This window comes from Bos taurus, chromosome 16 (genome assembly GCF_002263795.3).
Source record: "Bos taurus isolate L1 Dominette 01449 registration number 42190680 breed Hereford chromosome 16, ARS-UCD2.0, whole genome shotgun sequence".
In the NCBI taxonomy this organism is placed as follows: domain Eukaryota; kingdom Metazoa; phylum Chordata; class Mammalia; order Artiodactyla; family Bovidae; genus Bos; species Bos taurus.
The window spans coordinates 43343845-43362761 of record NC_037343.1 but is presented as its reverse complement, the minus strand read 5'-3'; positions in this window follow the sequence as shown (position 1 = coordinate 43362761).

Genomic DNA, 18917 nt, shown 5'->3' with positions numbered 1-18917 from the left:
TTCTCTTGTTGCAGAGCACAGACTCTAGGCATACAGGCTTCAATAGTCGTGGAGCACGGGCTTAGATGCCCTGTGGCATGTGGAATCTTCCCAGACCAGGGACTGAACCCATACCTCCTGCACTGGCAGGCAGGCTTTTAGCCACTGCACCACCAGGGAAGCCCCGTGGACATTTTTGAGAAGAAAGTTGAGCTGGATGCAGTGACTGTGGGAAGGAATAGGCCTTTCTCCTCCCCTGTTCCCACTCTCTCCAGGGGTGAGTTGTGGAGATGGGGTAGGATGTGACCGGCCTAAGTCATCCCTGAGAACTTGCCTGCCCTGACTGTTTTCTCCTCTGTGTCTATCTACTTCTCTTAGGAAAATTTTCATATTAATTTATATCTTGTGTGGGTGTTAGTTGCTCAGTTGTGGCCAACTCTTTGCAGCCCCATGGACTGTAGCCCACCTGTCTCCTCTGTCCATGGGATTTTCTGGGCAAGAATATTGGAATGGGTTGCCTTTTCCAGAGGATCTTCCCAACCCAGGGACTGAACCCGAGTCTCCTGCATTGTGGGCAGACTCTTTACCATCTGAGCCACCAGGGAAAAATCTTACATTAAAATTGTTTCTACGGTGTTGTTTTGGTTTATAGATTTGCCTAGTATGTCTTTCTTTTTCCTTGTTTTTCTCCCTGCCTTTTTATTATGAAATATTAAACCTATTCAGAAAAATGCATAAAACATAGATGTACAACTTAATTATTATAAAGTTTATACTGTGTAACTACACCGAGGCAAAGAAACAGAACATTCCTAGCGTTCCAAAAACCTATTTAGTGCTGGTTCCTCATAACAACACTCTTTGGACTTCCCTGGTGGTCCAGTGGCTAAGCCTCCGTGTTCCCAATGCACTGGGCCTTTCGTTCAGTTTCTGGTCAGGGAAGTAGATCCCACATGCCACAACTGGAAAAAAAAAAAAGATTCCACATGTTGCCATGAAGATAGAAGATTCTGTGTGCCAAAGCTAAAACTTAGTGCAGCCAAATAAAAAAAAGTTTTTTTAAAGATAAATACTCTAAAAAAACTCAACATTCCTAACCTCCATCCAAAGGTAAACATTATCTCAGTTTCTAAGACAATCACTTCCTTACTTTTCTTTCTGGTTTCATCACCGAGGTATGCATCTGTACACACTAGAATTTAATTTTATCTGTCTTGTATATTAATTATTTAATTACATTTAAATTAATTTAATTAATTTTATATTAGTTTATATAATATAGATTATATAATTTTATATTAATGTATTCATAAATTTAATATATTTATGTCTGACTTTTCTTGATATTTCATCATAAGAATAAGTGTAGTCGGTATTACTGCATTACCCATAATTCATTCATTTTCATTGCTATATATATTTCACTGTATAAATATACCAAAACATTTTTTATCCATTTTCTTCTTTATTTTTTTTTTTTTGTCGACCACACCACATCGATCCCATTTTCTTCTTGATAGACACTTGTAGTTCCAGTTTGGAAGTATCACAAATAACTTAGCTGTGAACAGTCTTGAGTAAGTTTCAGGGCCCATTTGACGTTAGATTTTGGATCCTGGATTTTTGTCAAATGCATTTTCTGCATCCACTGAGATGTTAATGTCGTTTTATATTTTAGGTTGTTAATATGAATTACACTGATTAATTTTTTGATGTTGAAACTTGCTGTTCTGGGAACAATCTCACTAAGAACATCATGTATTTTTCTTTTTATTTGTTGTTTGACTCAATTTGCTAAAATTTTGTTAAGAGTTTTTACATTCCTTTATATCTAATATTTATATTGGATTGTAGTTTTTCTTTTCTTGTAATACCTTTTTCTAGTTTTGGTAACACCCTCCTGACTTTTTCTCTGGATTTGGGATGCCAATTTTCAAAGTCACTATGTTGTATGAAACAGTGATTCAGCATTATCATCCATGATGCCAATGCTCTCTTTCTCTGTAAATGTATACACATATTTTTCTAACGTTTCCTCTCTTAGTCTCTTCTTGGTGTCTTCTAGTGGAATCTCTCAGTCTGGTCTTCCTGCTCACTAATTCCTTCTTTGTATGCATTTTCCGGTTGGACCCTCTATCTCTAATTAGTTTTTAAAAACTGCTTATTTCATTGCGTGTGTGCTCAGTCACTCGGTCATGTCCAGCTCTTTGCAACCTCTTTGGACTGTAGCCTGCCAAGCTCTCTGTCCATGGAATTCTCTGGGCAAAAATACTGGACTGAGTTCCCATTTCCTTGTCCAGGGATTGAACCTGCGTCTCTTGCATCTCCTGCATTGACAGACAGACATTTTAGCACTGAGCCACCTGGGAAGCACTTACTTCATTAATTACTACCAAATAGCCCATCTCTTTGAAGATACTTATTATGCCTATTGAAAATTTTTGTTGTGTTTTAGTCCATTAATTCTGCTTCCTCTGATATGAGTGGTTCAGTTTATGGTTTCTGATTTATGTTTTAGCTGCTTTGCTCCTTAGATGTGGATTATTTTCTTATGAGCTCACCTTCCTCTGGGCTCTCTTAGTTACCTGCATGGTAATGGCAGTGTGTAGTGAGCAGGAGCTAAAGCTCAGGGTCTAACGTGCGCCCTCCTGGTGAGTATATGTGTGTGCACACATGTATATGTTGGAGGGGTGATCTAAGCGGGAAGAATTGGTGACATTATATTATAGGTCTCGTGAGTCTCCATTTGTCATCCCAGCAAGTCACACTGCCCTTCAAGAAAACTTCTCCTGGGAATTCCTTGCTGTTCCAGTGATTAGGACTCAGCGCTTTCACCAAGGGTGCCAGATTCAGTCCCTGGTGGGGAAACTAAGATCCTGTATGGCATGGCCAAGAACACAAAGAAAGAAACCTTTCTGTGCCTCTTCCCCAGCACTGTTCTTTTCCAAGAGCCTTTTACTGTGGTTAGTATCACCGGGTCCTTAGGGAACTGGGGAGGAGGAGGAAATAGTGGGGTCAGGCTTCTGTCTCACAGCCTAACTGCCTTGTGTCTCCTCACGGACTTCTGTTTTTGTATAGTTTCTCAGTCTCCACCTCACTCTCTACCCTGGCCTCTCCATGGCTGGGTTCAGTGGTATACATTACACCATCTAATTCATCCAAGAACCCTTCTGGTATTAATAGACAGTACCGTCATCGCATGCTATCTGCAGGGGATTAGTTCCAGAACCCCCGGAATACCAAAATCCATGGATGCTCAAGTGGCTTATATAAAATGCTGCAGTGCAGCTGGCACCCCTTCTCCCTGGCTTCCACAGCTGTGGATACAGCGGGCTGACTGAATTATCCTCTCATTTATTCTGGCCTAGAGAATTCCATGGGCTGTATGTAGTCCATGGGGTCACAAAGAGTTGGACATGACTGAGCGACTTTCACTTTCTGTGTGCTTAGTCATTCAGTTGTGTCCAACTCTTTGTGATCCCATGGACTGTAGTCCAACAGACTACTCTCTGCATGGGATGTCTCAGGCAAAAATACTGGATTGGGTTGCCATTTCCTCCTCCAGGGGATCTTCCCAACCCAGGGATCGAATCAGTGTCTCTTGCGTCTTCTGCATTGCATGTAGATTCCTTACCCGCTAAGCCATCGGGGAAGCCCTCCCTCTCATTCTACAGATGAGGAAACTGAGATTCAGAGGAGTTACATTACTTGCCTGCAACCACACAGCTGCTAACTAACAACACTGAAGCTCATCTATGTATTCTTGGAATATTTTGCCTCAAAAAATAAAGAAATATGGGCAAGAGTTTTGCTTCAGTCATTTTGAAACCCCATGGGATCCTAGGATAAATAAAGAAATGTCAGTGCTGCCGACAGCACCAGCAGGACACAGCCTCCTTTAAATCTTCCATTCTTTTGTATCGTGTATCACTTTTTATGGTGTTTTAAATCGTTTATGCTCTTTTGTTGAAAGCTAAGCACAATTTATTTTTGGATAAATTGCCGCTAATTGAAAGGTAGAAAGTGGACAGGCAAACTGGATTGTGATTAAAAAACAAAAACAAGGGACTTCGCTGGTGGTCCAGTGGTTAAGACTCCATGCTCCCAGTGCAGGGAGCCTGGGTTCAATCTGGGTCAGGGAACTAGGTCCCGCATGCCGCAAGAAAGATTCAGGGTGCAGCAACTAAGACATGCCACAGCCAAATTAAAAAAAACAAAAATGTGGCATCTCCAATCCTGTGATACCTTGAAGCTCTTTTGGTGTGAGGTGTGTGTGTGTGTGTGCATGTGTGTGTGTGAAGGAGTAACAGAGACGGACAGATACAGTGGGCTGTTGTCAGAACTTGTCTGGTCCCCAGACCTGTCTGCTCACTTCACTGCTGGGTTGATAGATTGGGGGGATTTTTTCTGTAGCTTTCCATGTCCTTGTAAAACAAGCATGTTACCTGTCAACATAACATGGATGGGAGAAAATTGCTGATATAATGACTTAAAAAAAAAACCTTGATCTCTCAAAAAGAATAGCACATTATGAATAAATAGGGTTAATTCTGAGCCATAAGTACAGAGTCAGTTGTTTCATATAAATATCAAAGATCTAAATGCTTAGCTTCTTCCTCAGAGACACCTTGTCTTGTAGGCTGTACTTTATCATCCTTTCAAACCACAACCTACCTAGTCTGTCTCAGCAATGTGAAACCATTTTTCTCTTCCAGTTGGTTTCTTTTGGATGATTGACAAATACTATAGCAGCCAAGAGGAGCTCATGCTCAGTTCTCTCCATGCTGCCTGTGTTGCGCCCATAAATCTGGGTCAAGAAAAAGATTTAATTTAGAGTATTGCAGACCATGGGGCTTCCCAGGTGGCTCAGTGGTAAAGAATCCACCTTCCAGTGCAGGAGACATGGGTTCAATCCCTGGGTTGGGAAAATCCTCTGGGGTAGGAAATCACAATCCACTCCAGTATTCTGGCCTGGAAAATCTCACTGACAAAGGTGCCTGGTGGGCTATAGTCCATGGGGTTACAAAGAGTCGGACATGACTGATCAACTGAGCGTGCATGCCCAATGCATGCACTCATAGACCATATTGCGATTTTGACCATTTATTTCAAAACCTTGAGCATATACTTTTAAATGGCCAAAAAAGAGGAGAAGGGAGGTAAGAGGAATAAGACTGGTGAATTTGGCAACACACACTGATGACTATAAGAGGCTCAGAGTATCAACTAAAAGTGTAATGAGTATTAAGAGATGAGGGTCTCGGACTTCCCTGGCTAGTAGACTTCCTGATCTAGTGGTTAAGGACCTGCCTGCCAATGTAGGAGACATAAGAGACTCGGGTTCCATCCCTGAGTTGGGCAGATTCCCTGGAGGAGGGCATGGAAACCCACTCCAATATTCTTGCCTGGAGAATCCCATGGACAGAGGAGCCTGGTGGGCTATGGTCCACAGAGTCACAAAGAGTTGTACATGACCGAAGTGACTTGGCATGCATGCATACACTAATGGTTAAGACTCCACACTTCCAAAGCAGGGGGCACAGGTTTGATCCCATGGGTTTAGTCAGGGAACTGAGAACCCACATGCTGTGCAGTATGGCCAAAAAATTTTTTTTAATTTAAAAAAATTATAAAAAAGAGAGATGTTCTTGTTCCTACAGAGAAAAATGTGGGCTCAATGTAGATTAGGGTTAAATTCAAATTGGGGTTTCCCAGGTGGCTCAGTGGTAAAGAATCCACCTCCCAGTGCAGGAGACTCAGGTTTGATCCCTGGATTGGGAAGGTCCCCTGGAGAAGGAAATGGCAACCCACTCCAGTATTCTTGCCTGGAGAATCGTATGGATGAGGAGTCTGGCAGGCTACAGTCCATGGGGTCACACAGAGTTGGACTTGGTGACTAAACAATTTTCCCATTAGCTGATCTGCCTGAGAATTCTGACAGTCAGGAAGGTAGCAAGTGAAAGAAATGAAAATCTAGTTATTAGTCCTTGTGAGTGAAGTGAAAGTTGCTCAATCATGTTCAACTCTTTGTGACCCCATGGTCTATATAGCCCATGGATTTCTCTAGGCCAGAATACTGGAATGGGTAGCCTTTCCCTTCTCCAGGGGATCTTCCCAACCCTGGGATCGAACCCAGGTCTCCTGCATTGCAAGCAGATTCTTTACCAGCTGAGCCACAAGGGAAGCCCTACTAAGTCCTTACCCATTTCCCTTTTGAGAAAATTGAAGACAGCATCCCCGTTGAAGGAAGAAAAAGGAAACAAACCTTTAAAAAAGATAAGAGGCCTCTGTTTCTCTGATTGCAAGCGTGGACTAAGAGGCTGAAATTGCTGCCAAGTAACCTCTTTAGCTATAAACTAAATATATCATCTCTTCTCTTTTTACAAATTGTATCTTCTCGTTAAAGTGCACACATTCTTGGCTGTGATGCAGGAATGACCTAATTTCGATGTAAAGCGTGGGGGAGAATGAACTTTTAAAGTCAAGCTTCTAAAGCTGAGATGTTTGCAGCAGAGAGAATGGATTTGGTTGAATCAACCAGAAGGCCACACTACTTTTGATGGAATTCCAATTTTCCTTCTTCATTCTTTTTTGATACTTAATATTTCATCAATGTCTGTTTGTTTTATGTATTATAAGGAGTGTACTGTACCATGCTGTGCTGAAGAGCATGAGATCATTTTTGTTGTTTGTTAAAGATTTATTTATTTATGGCTGGGTCTTTGTTGCTGCTTTCTCTAATTGCCACGAGCAGGGGCTACTCTTCATTGCAATGTACCGGCTTCTCATTGCAGTGGCTTCTACTGTCTCAGAGCACAGGCTCTAGGGCACTGGCTTAATAATTGTGGCACACGCGCTTAGCTGTTTCTCGGCATGTGAAATCCTCCCGGACCAGAAATTGAACCCATGTCTCCTGCATTGGCAGGCAGATTCTTTACCTCTGAGCCACCTGGGAAGCCTGAGCATAGCGTTTGGAGCCAGATGTTCATGGATCTGAATCCTAACTCTACCACCACTTATTAACTGTGACCATGAATAAATTACTTAATCTCTATATGAGTTTTCTGTGGCCGCTATAACAAATTACCATGAACTGGGTAACTTAGAATAATAAAATTTTATGATCTCATGTTTCTGGAGGCCAGAAGTCCCAAATCAGTATCATTGGCTGAAAAATCAAAGCCTCGGCCAGGCCATGCTCCTTTTGGAGGCTCTTGCCTCTTCTGGTTTCAGAAGGCTGCTCTCTTGGCTTGTGGTTTCATCATTCCAGTCTCTGCCTCCATGGTCGCACAGCCTTCCCCATTTTTGTATATGTGTGTGTGTGTATGTATTTTTTTTGTCATGCCCCCAAAGCAGGTGGGACACTAGTTCCCCAACCAGGGATTGAACCTGTGCCCCGTGCAGTGGATTCTTAATCACTGGACCACCAGGGAAGTCCCCCTGCTTTTGTATGTGTTGTCAAATTTCTGTCTGTCTCTCTCTTATAAGGATACACAAGATTGCATCTAGGGCCCATTTTTTATCATCTTCTCATCTCAAAATCCTAAATTTACACCTACAAGGACCCTGTTTCCATATAAGGTAGTACAGTTTCCAGGGATTGGGATGAGGCATACTTGGGATGCAAACTCCAGGAGATAGTGAAGGACAGGGAAGCCTGGTGTGCTGCAGTCTATGGGGTCGCAAAGAGTTGGACAAGACTTAGTGACTAGACGATGAACAAATAGTTGGGACACAACATTGCAGCCTCCACAACCTCTCTGAGTTTCCTCAAATGGGAATTTGCAACAGTAAAAGTACCTATTTTATAGACTGTTGTGAAGATCAAACGAAATAATTAATGTGGAGTGCTTAATATAGTTCTTGGTTTATAGTAAAGGCACAAGAAATATCAACCGTAAAAATACCCTCCCTGGTGGTCCAGTGGTTAAGAATCTGCTAAGACCCCCATGCCATGCAGTGCTGGCAAAAAAAAAAAAAAAAAAATCAGCTGTTATCATCACCATCATCATCATCTGTTGAAGTTCTTTGTGTCTGGAGAGGAAGGAAAAAAAAACCCAGTAAGTACAGAAATCCAAGACATTAGAACCTGAATGTTCTTTAGAACTCACCTACTCTAATCGCCTTAATCATCAAAAAATAAAGTCTAGAGATATTGACTTGCTCAGGATACCACAGCTAGGATGAAACAGATGTATTTCTTCTTCTTTTTTTTTTAAACTGATTTATTTTGCTTTTCTTTTCTTTTCTTTTATTTTATTTTTAAACTTTACATAATTGTATTAGTTTTGCCAAATATCAAAATGAATCCGCCACAGGTATACATGTGTTTATTTCTTTATAACATTTTCGATACTGTGACTCTATAATCAGGAGATAGGAAAACAAAGGAAAGGGGGAGCAAGATCACTTATAGGGAGAAACAAGAAAAATTCATTGAGCTTGTTTTTGACTTGATGGGACTATGGCTTTGTTATTATTACTATGACAGCACATGGGACACAGTGCCTTACACTCAGGCTTGTTTTTGGCCGCTCCACTCAGCCTGAGGAATCTTAGTCCCCTGACTAGCGATTGAAACTTGGCCCTCAGCAGTGAAAGTCCTAATGACTGGACTGCCAGGAAATTCCCTACATTCACATTCCAACATGATTCACACAATGTAAAAAGTAAACTGGGTATTATCTTTACTTCCATTTTATTTTTCTTTATTTTTTGGTTGCCTGGGTCTTAATTGCTGCACTCGGGCTTTCTCTAGTTGTGGCAAGTGGGAGCTACTCTTCCTTGCAGTGAGTGGGCTTCTTATTGCAGTGGCTTCTCTTATTTCGGAGCAGACTCTAGGTGCGTGGGCTTCAAGTAGTTTTGGCACATAGGCTTAGTAATTGTAGAGCATGGGCTTAGTTGTTTCTCAGCATGTGGAATCTTCCCAGACCAGGGATCAAACCTGTGTCCCCCTGCATTGGCAGGTAGATTCCTATCCACTGCGCCACCAGGGAAGTCTTTTACTCCCATTTTAAAGATGAGGAAACCTCTCCCACAGAGTCCAAAAGACTGTTCTATACATCAGTGTCTCTTTTGCTGTCTCGTATACAGGGTTATTGTTACCATCTTTCTAAATTCCATATATATGTGTTAGTATCCTGTATTGGTGTTTTTCTTTTTGGACTCTGTGGGAGAGGGAGAGGGTGGGATGATTTGGGAGAATGGCATTGAAACATGTATAATATCATATATGAAACGAGTCGCCAGTCCAGGTTCGATGCACGATACTGGATGCTTGGGGCTGGTGCACTGGGATGACCCAGAGGGATGGTATGGGGAGGGAGGAGGGAGGAGGGTTCAGGATGGGGAACACGTGTATACCTGTGGCGGATTCATGTTGATATATGGCAAAACCAATACAATATTGTAAAGTTAAAAATAAAATTAAAAAAAAAAATGAGGAAATCAAGGGTTATGTGCTCAAGGACATGCGGCAAGTGACAGAATACAAACATTTCTATTGTAAAGGCCAGGTGCTCTCTGCCCATCACTGCTCCTCTTTCCTGTAGATGCTTTCTTTCTGTATGAATTATTTGTTCATCTCAAGAGGCTGTATGCTAAACAAGGGTGAAGTAAAAGTGTTAGTCGCTCAGTTGTGTCTGACTCTGTGACTCCCTGGACTGTAGCCAGCCAGGCTCCTCTCTGTCCAGGTGATTCTCCAGGCAAGAATACTGGAGTGGGTAGCCATTCCCTTCTCCGGGAGATCTTCCCGACTCAGGGATTGAACCCAGGTCTCCCTCATTGCCGGAAGATTGTTTACCATCTGAGCCACCAGAGAAGCCCCTAACGAGGTGCAGTTCCCAGGAGGTACTGTCTAAGAGCTGGAGCTATAAGGCAAGCTCTGCCTTCAGGAAAGTCTCCTTGGCCTGCGGATTGGGAATGATGGAGAGGAGGGATCGTCTGATGTATCATGACTCTGCTGAGCCCCATTCCCCTGCATTGCGCTCCCAGCTCTGTTATGCCTGGATCGTCCCCAATCCTGTGTCCTAGCATCCTTCCTAGCAGCCCGTCTCTCTCTGGAGCTGTAGGGAGCCAGTTTCAGGCTCCATCTTCTTCCCATGTGTTCTGGGGCCATCTGTCCCTGGCACAGCAATTTCCAGAAACAACAATTTGGTTTCTTTAATCATGGCTTTAAGACCAAAGTTAATTGATACAAGGTTGTGCCTAATTAGTAAAACTGCTTGTTACAGAAAAATGATACGTAAACTGCAATTCAGAAGATGGGGAATCTATGCAGAGGATTCTTATTTGGCTGAAATGATGGATCCCCAGTCAGGACCAGGAAAAAGCCAGACGCACTGATTACAGCTGACTGTTTTTGTGAAGAGCCAACAGCTGATTAAAACAAAATCTTGCACTAATCACTGGGAACAAAGAGAACAAACTAAATTAAAATTTCCCTGAGATGGAGGAGGTGGGAGAGAGACTAAAGAGAGAGGGACATATGTGTTCATATAGCTGATACACACTGTTGTGCATTAGAAACTAACACAACATTGTAAAGCAATTATACTCCAATTAAAAAAATTTTTTAAATAAAATTTCCCATTTTTTTAGTTTTGACAAAATTATTTGTGCTTGATTTGTGATTTGTTACTTCCTCATGGATTGTTTGGTATTTACTGTGTGACCCTCAGGGCCGGGGTGATCTCAGCAATAGTGCTAACCTGCAATGTGTTGTATATGTTACTTGTTAAACTGATATTCATATTTAAATGAACGGATCATTGGAGAAAAAGCGGGGGAAATCACACCAAATAATTTTGCTATTGACTTTAACATCTTTAGAAAATGTGTCACTCTTGGGGCCCTACTCATCATGTTTTTGAAATTACTTTTCTAGAATGGTGTTTATATGCTGCAGTATGATTTTGACAGCTCTAGACAATAGCAGAATTCAGTTTTTGTATTAGTTTGGTTTTTGGAGATAGATAAAAATCATTTGGATCCAAATGTTATCAGACTGCCAGGTTTTTTTGAGATCTTACATATGCTTTTCAAAATTTTAAGCCTTGTCATAATAAGCTTCACTTCTAGCATTGCAATATCCCATTTCCAATCTGTTCCCACCAATTTCATTAGCTAAGTAAAAAGTCAGGCAGTCGAGCTTGTTAGAATTAGTGGTACAACATATGTAAAGAGACACTGAATGCAGGCCTGAGGAATTTTCTAGTGGGTAAGATATTTTTAGTTTTATAACATCTATATTTGTTGGTTTTCTTTTCCTTCCTTCTGGATTCTGGGTAGTTGAAGCTATCAACAATAACAACAAAAACTTAAGTCCTCAGCAAACTAGAAGTCTTGCTGTGCTCATTGGTTTCCTGATGTGGTGAACTAACCAGTTCTAAAATATCTTCCTGTTCTGTTTCTCTGATTCCAAATAACTTCAGCATAAGTGGTGTCACTGTATGTGAATATTAATAAGTTGAACCCAACTTCATTCTATCTATGAAAAAAAGCAGAGCACTTATTGATTTATCTTGAGCTCTGTATTTTTGTTATTTAATACAGTGTTTAATATGCCTGTTGCTACTATCAATTGGATGATTTAGTGAGGCCCTCACTAAATCAGCCCCGCTGGGGTCGGCCCATGGCCCTGGGGAAGCACTGAGAAAATGGTCGAACTTGACGATCTAGAGGAAGTAAAAGTCGTAACAAGGTTTCATAGCTGAACCTGTGGAAGGATCATTAATGTGGTAATCCTGGGTTGGGAAGATCCCCTGGAGAAGGAAATGGCAAGCCACTCCAGTACTCTTGCCTGGAAAATTCCATGTACAGAGGAGCCTGGTAAGCTACAGTCCATGGGATTGCAAAAAGAGTATCAGTCAGTTCAGTTCAGTCACTCAGTAGTGTCCGACTTTTTGCGACCCCATGAATCGCAGCACACCAGGCCTCCCTGTCCATCACCAACTCCCGGAGTTTACCCAAACTCATGTCCATCGAGTTGGTGATGCCATCCAGCCATCTCATCCTCTGTTGTCCCCTTCTCCTCCTGCCCCCAATCCCTCCCAGCATCAGGGTCTTTTCCAACAAGTCAACTGTTCGCATGAGGTGGCCAAAGTATTGGAGTTTCAGCTTCAGCATCAGTCCTTCCAATGAACACCCAGGACTGATCTCCTTTAGGACGGACTGGCTGGATCTCCTTGCAGTCCAAGGGACTCTCAAGAGTCTTCTCCAACACCACAGTTCAAAAGCATCAATTCTTTGGCGCTCAGCTTTCTTCACAGTCCAACTCTCACATCCATACATGACCACTGGAAAAACTATAGCCTTGACTAGATGGACCTTTGTTGGCAAAGTAATGTCTCTGCTTTTGAATATGCTATCTAGGTTGGTCATAACTTTCCTTCCAAGGAGGAAGCATCTTTCAATTTCATGGCTGTAATCACCATCTGCACTGACTTTGGAGCCCAAAAAATAAAGTCTGACACTGTTTCCACTGTTTCCCCATTTATTTGCCATGAAGTGATGGGACCAGATGCCATGATCTTCGTTTTCTGAATGTGGAGCTTTAAGCCAACTTTTTCACTCTCCTCTTTCACTTTCATCAAGAGGCTCTTTAGTTCCTCTTCACTTTCTGCCATAAGGGTGGTGTCATCTGCATAGCTGAGGTTATTGATATTTCTCCGAGCAATCTTGATTCCAGCTTGTGCTTCTTCCAGCGCAGTGTTTCTCATGATGTACTCTGCATATAAGTTAAATAAGCAGGGTGACAACATACAGCCTTGACGTACTCTCTTTCCTACCTAGAACCAGTCTGTTGTTCCATGTCCAGTTCTAACTGTTGCTTCCTGACCTGCATATAGGTTTCTCAAGAGGCAGGTCAGGTGGCCTGGTATTCCCATCTCTTTAAGAATTTTCCACAGTTTATTGTGATCCACACAGTCAAAGGCTTTGGCATAGTCAATAAAGCAGCAATAGATGTGTTTTTTGGAACTCTCTTGCTTTTTTGATGATCCAGCAGATGCTGGCAATTTGATCTCTGGCTCCTCTGCCTTTTCGAAAACCAGCTTGAACGTCTGGAAGTTCATGGTTCACGTATTGCTGAAGCCTGGCTTGGAGAATTTTGAGCCTTACTTTACTAGTGTGTGAGATGAGTGCAATTGTGCAGTAGTTTGAGCATTCTTTGGCATTGCCTTTCTTTGGGATTGGAATGAAAACTGACCTTTTCCAGTCCTGTGGCCACTGCTGAGTTTTCCAAATTTGCTGGCATATTGAGTGCAGGACTTTCGCAGCATCATCTTTCAGGATTTGAAATAGCTCAACTGGAATTCCATCACCTCCACTAGCTTTGTTCGTAGTGATGCTTTCTAAGGCCCACTTGACTTCACATTCCAGAATGTCTGGCTCTAGGTGAGTGATCACACTATCATGATTATCTGGGTCATGAAGATCTTTTTTGTACAGTTCTTCTGTGTATTCTTGCCACGTCTTCTTAATATCTTCTGCTTCTGTTAGGTCCATACCATTTCTGTCCTTTATTGAGCCCATCTTTGCATGAAATGTTCCCTTGGTATCTCTAATTTTCTTGAAGAGATCTCTAGTCTTTTCCATTCTGTTGTTTTCCTCTATTTCTTTGCATTGATCGCTGAGGAAGGCTTTTTTATCTCTCCTTGCTATTCTTTGGAACTCTGCATTCAGATGCTTGTATCTTTCCTTTGCTCCTTTGCTTTTCATTTCTCTTCTTTTCACAGCTATTTGTAAGGCCTCCTCAGCCAGCCATTTTGCTTTTTTGCATTTCTTTTCCATGAGGATGGTCTTGATCCCTGTCTCCTGTACAATGTCACGAATCTCCGTTCATAGTTACACATACTTATATCAGGTAGATGTTGTTGACTGATGAACAGTTAAAAGGAGTTTATATAAAAACAAAGGTCTTTTCTGCTTCAACACAGCAATCTCCTAAGTCCAAAAATATAAGCAGTTTCTATTTTTCAATGTGCAACACGATCTAAGACTTAAGTACATATGTTACCTGATATTGGTTAAAATAACCAGAAAATAATTCTCTTTGTGGACTTGGATAATTCTGCTGAGAACTGCAGTCTGAATCCTCCCAGAAATGAAAATGGGCTCTTCCTAGATTTTTGGCAGTGCAAGTGGTGCCATGTGTAAGTTTTGAGTGAATACAGACTCAGTCAGGAAGGCCAACTGTTTAGCTAAGATGAGGTGACCTTTTACATTGCAGGCTGTGGGATCAGTGCATCTTAAAACCAGGTCAGAAAGAGGATTATGGCTTATGGTCTCCCACCCACTCAGCCCTTCATGCTTGGTCCAGCTGCCACCAGTCAGTCCCTCTGATCCAGCTGCTGACCCAGCCTGCAGAGAATTACCGGTGGGACCACAGCTGGGATGCCTTAAAACAAATACTGCCTTTTTTTTTTTTTAATTGGAGTATAGTTTCTTTACACTGCTGTGTCAATTTCTACTGTACAGCAAACTGAATCAGTCATACATGTACATACATCTATCCCCTCTTTTATGGATTTCCTTCCTGTTTTGGTCACCATGGAGCACCGAGTAGAATTCCCTATACCATACAATAGGTTCTCACTAAACATAGTAGTATACATACAGGGCTACCCTGGTGGCTCAGCGGTAAAGAAGCCACCTGCCAATGTAGAGACATGGGTTCGATCCCTGGGTTGGGAAGATCCCCTGGAGAAGGAAACAGCAACCCACTTCAGTATTCTTGCCCAAGAAATCACAGGGACAGAGGAGGCTGGCGGGCTACAGTCCATGGGGTCGCAAAATGTCACATGATTTAGTGACTAAACAACAACAACATCTCGATTTTCCAATTCATCCCACCCTGCCCCTTCCCCCTTGCTATCCATATGAAATATTTTGCAACAGGCAGTAAAAAATAGAGACTAACCTTAATGGTACCCACTCATATAGACACCATTTAACTCTATCAACATCCCCATCTGAGATCATTTTTTTCCTAAGAAGTAAAATATTACAGATAGAGCTGATGCTTCCTGTGTCCTGCTTCCTGCTTCTTTTCTCTCTCTTGGGATAACCTATATTCTGAATTTGGTAATTATCATTCTCACATGTATTTTCGACTATCCATGAATATAGTCCTATAGGGTTTTTCTGGATGTTTTCAAACTGTACGTATAAATGACATTATATGGCACACTTTTTTTTTGCTCAACTTTATGTTTTTAAGATTAGCCATTGTGCTATTTACCTACTGTTTCTCATCCCTGTACCTACCCTTCTATAATCTGTATTTCTCAAGCTCCTTTGCTAGTTGGTTTCCCTTTGGGTTCTGCCAATAAGAGGTATTGAGGTGAGTAGAGAATTCATAGTTTTTCTTTTATTTCTGCCCTTTCTTCTGGTGCTTTTTCTTGCTGCAGCAGCCTCCCTTCTCCCCCAGCTCCAGTCTTGGCCCCTTGTTAAGTCTCCTAGCTTTGGTAACACCCCTCCTCATTTTTTTCCCTCCCAATGCTATGGGTGTAGTACCTTCCTGCAGTTTCTAGTATCTGATTTATATTATCCTTTTTTTTTTTTTTCTCTCTCTTTGAGCCTGGGAGCATCTGGATAACCATTTCTTCTATTAAATCTCCTGTGTTTGTAATAACTATCATGGTTTCTGTTTCCTGACAGGGTCCTGACTGCTGTAGGTGTGTTGTTAAGTGTAACTCTGGATCTTTTGTTTTTACTTCCGCATAGTATCCTTGTGTATATTCTGTACATCGTATATAGTGATATAATTATCACTACATCCCAATTTATTCATCCATTCTCCTGCTGTTAGACATTTCCACTTTTCCTTAGTGCAAACGATATTGCAAAAATGTATTTATTTATTTTTGGCTGCACTGGGTCTTCGTTGCTATGCCCGGGCTTTCTCTAGTTGTAGTGCTCTGGCTTCTCGTGGGTTCTAGAGCACAGGCTTAGTAGTTGTGGCACTTGAGTTTAGTTGCCCTGAAGCATGTGGAATCTTCCTGGACCACGGATCAAACCTGTGTCCCCTGCACTGGCAGGTGGATTCTTAATCACTGAACCACCAGGAAAGTCCCTCAAACACCATTCTTGTACCTGTTTCTTTAGCTACCTACGCAAGAGTTTCTCTAGGAGATACACTAAAAGAGGAATTGCTCGGTTAGAAGGCTATGCTCATTTTCCAATTGTCTGGTTGTTAACAAAGTTGTACCATTTTACTCCCTGACATTACTTGGTATCATTACACTTTTCATTTCTGGTAATTGGATGGATGTGGTATCTTATTTCCAGCAAGTTACATGTCTTTTCATACCTTCCTCTGTGAATTTTCTGTTTTGTTCCTTAAAAAAATTTTTTTGTCACACTATTTGCACATTTTTTCCCTGCTACATTTATATTTTCACATTGATTTGTATTATTGTAAATTGATTTGATTTCTCTGTATACTCTGAATGCTTCGTTGGTGAAATGTGTTACAAATATATTTCTCCAATCTAAGGTTTGTTGTTTTATGGTATTTTTTGTTTATATAGAAGTGTTTTTTTTAATTATAGTTAAATTCACAGCTTTTGTGATTAGTACTTTTTTCTTTTTATTTCAAGGTGATAACAATATTTTATATTTCTTACTAAAACATTTAAACCTTTGTTTTTCTGATTTAGGCTTTCAGTCCATGTGAAATTTATTTTTTGTATGGTGTGATGTAAGGAGCATGTTTCAGCTCATGGGTTCTAGAGCACAGGTTTAGTAGTTGTAGTGCTCAAGTTTAGTTGCTCTGAAGCATGTGGAATCTTTCCGGACCAGGGATCAAACCTGTGTCCCATGCAGTGGCAGATGGATTCTTAACTACTAGACCACCAGTGGTTTGCTGATGCTGCTAAGTCGCTTCAGTCATATCTGACTCTGTGACCCCATAGAGGGCAGCCCACCAGGTTCCCCCATCCCTGGGATTCTCCAGGCAAGAACACTGGAGTGGGTTGCCATTTCCTTCTCCAGTGCATGAAAGTGAAAAGTGAAAGTGAAGTCACTCAGTAGTGTCCGACTCTTCTCGACCCCATGGACTGCAGCCTACCAGGCTCTTCTGTCCATGGGATTTTCCAGGCAAGAGTACTGGAGTGGGGTGCCATTGCCTTCTTCTACCAGTGGTTTACCACATACTAAGCAATTACTCCACATCATTTATTATCATTTATAATTTATCATTTCTCCACTGATTTTTAATGCCAGTGCTGTCATATGGTATATTCCCATATGTGTGTGATCTGTTTCTGGACTCTATTCTGTTCCATTTCTATATTTGTATATTCTTGTGCCAATGCAATAGAATTCTAATTAGTATGATGTTACAGAAAATCTTGTTAACTTATGGGCAAATCCCCACACCTCATTCTTCAAAATTGTCATGGATACTCTTGGATATGTTCTAGAATATTAATTTTTTAAAATGGACATAGACTAGATTTACTATTTGAATTTTACTATCACTTTGTTAAATTCCATAAAAAATCCTGTTGAAATATTCAGTGAAATGACATTAAGTTTATAGATTAACTTGGAAAGAATTGACATGCTAATATTTTCTTCTTGCCCCCAAATAAGAACACCTCCATCTACTTAGATCTTCTTTAGTATGTTTCATCATCTAATTTCATACTACCCTGAATGTACCTGATCTCATCGAATGTGTTTCAAAAATATAGTTGTATAACTTTTTTCCATATGGGTCTTGCTTATCTTTTGTCAACTTACCCTTAAATAGTTAATAGTTTTGTTGCTATTTTTAACAGAAGCATTTAAAATCACATTTTCTAGTTAGCCTTTCCTAATGAAAAGGAGTACTTTGGATTTTTTTATATTGACCTTGTATCTAGACACCTTATTAGTTGTGGTAGCATGGCTCGGTGTGTAACATTTATAAATCTTTTGGTGTTCTTTCCTTGTATTCTAGGGATAACTATTGGGCCATGGCTAAATTTAATTTTCTAGTACTATCTGACTTTTGAGGGGTGACTCTGTATAAAATCTGTAACCTGAGAAACTGAAGGTCTCTGTAGAGTGATTTTCATTTGTCAGAGGGGCAAAAAGCTTAGGTAGAGGAGGCTATTTTGGTCTTAAAACCTAGAACAGTCTTATCTACCTCTATTGACCCTTCTTTGTGTGCTATTGCTTAATTTGTCTAGGGCTGATTACCACTACATTCCCTTCACTGTTTCAGATTCTTTTTAATTTGAACTCCATTGAGAGCTCAAACAATACTACCATCCAGGTTTTTATAACTCTCCATGGTGCTTACCTGAGTACTTATGCAAAGAGCTTTTTTTTAAATTATAAAAGTATAACACATTTATAGGAAACTTGGAAAATACAGAACAAAGTTACATATAGTTCCACTATATATATTATGATTATTTTTTAAGTAGATAAATTAAGAGTTTTAGTTGGTGTTTCAATATCAAACTCTCAAAAATTAATAGAATAAATAGAAAAGAAGGCTATACTAGGTCTGGAAAGCACTATGAACCAATTCAACAAAATTAAGATTTATATAAGTTTCACACAACAGCAGGATACATATTCTACTCAACTTCCCAAAGACTATAAACCAGGAGACACTGGAATATATCCAGGGACGTAATATAAGGTGAAAAAATTTCATGGGCTAAAAAGCTGTTGAAATCATACAGTTTCTATTCTCTTATCACTGTGGAATTATGTTAGAAATAAGTATCAAAAGATATTTGAAAATAACCCACACGTTTTCAAGCGCAATGTGTCATTTACCAAGAGAGATCTTTGACTTAAGAGATTTTCTTTTTTTTAAGGAAAAGATTGGTGTCTACTAAAGAATCCGTGAACTTCTGTTTATTAACTCATTGTAATTCTGTTTTTGTCATGGCCTTCAGGAAGCTACCAGGTGGGTTTTGTGCTCAGTGGTGGCA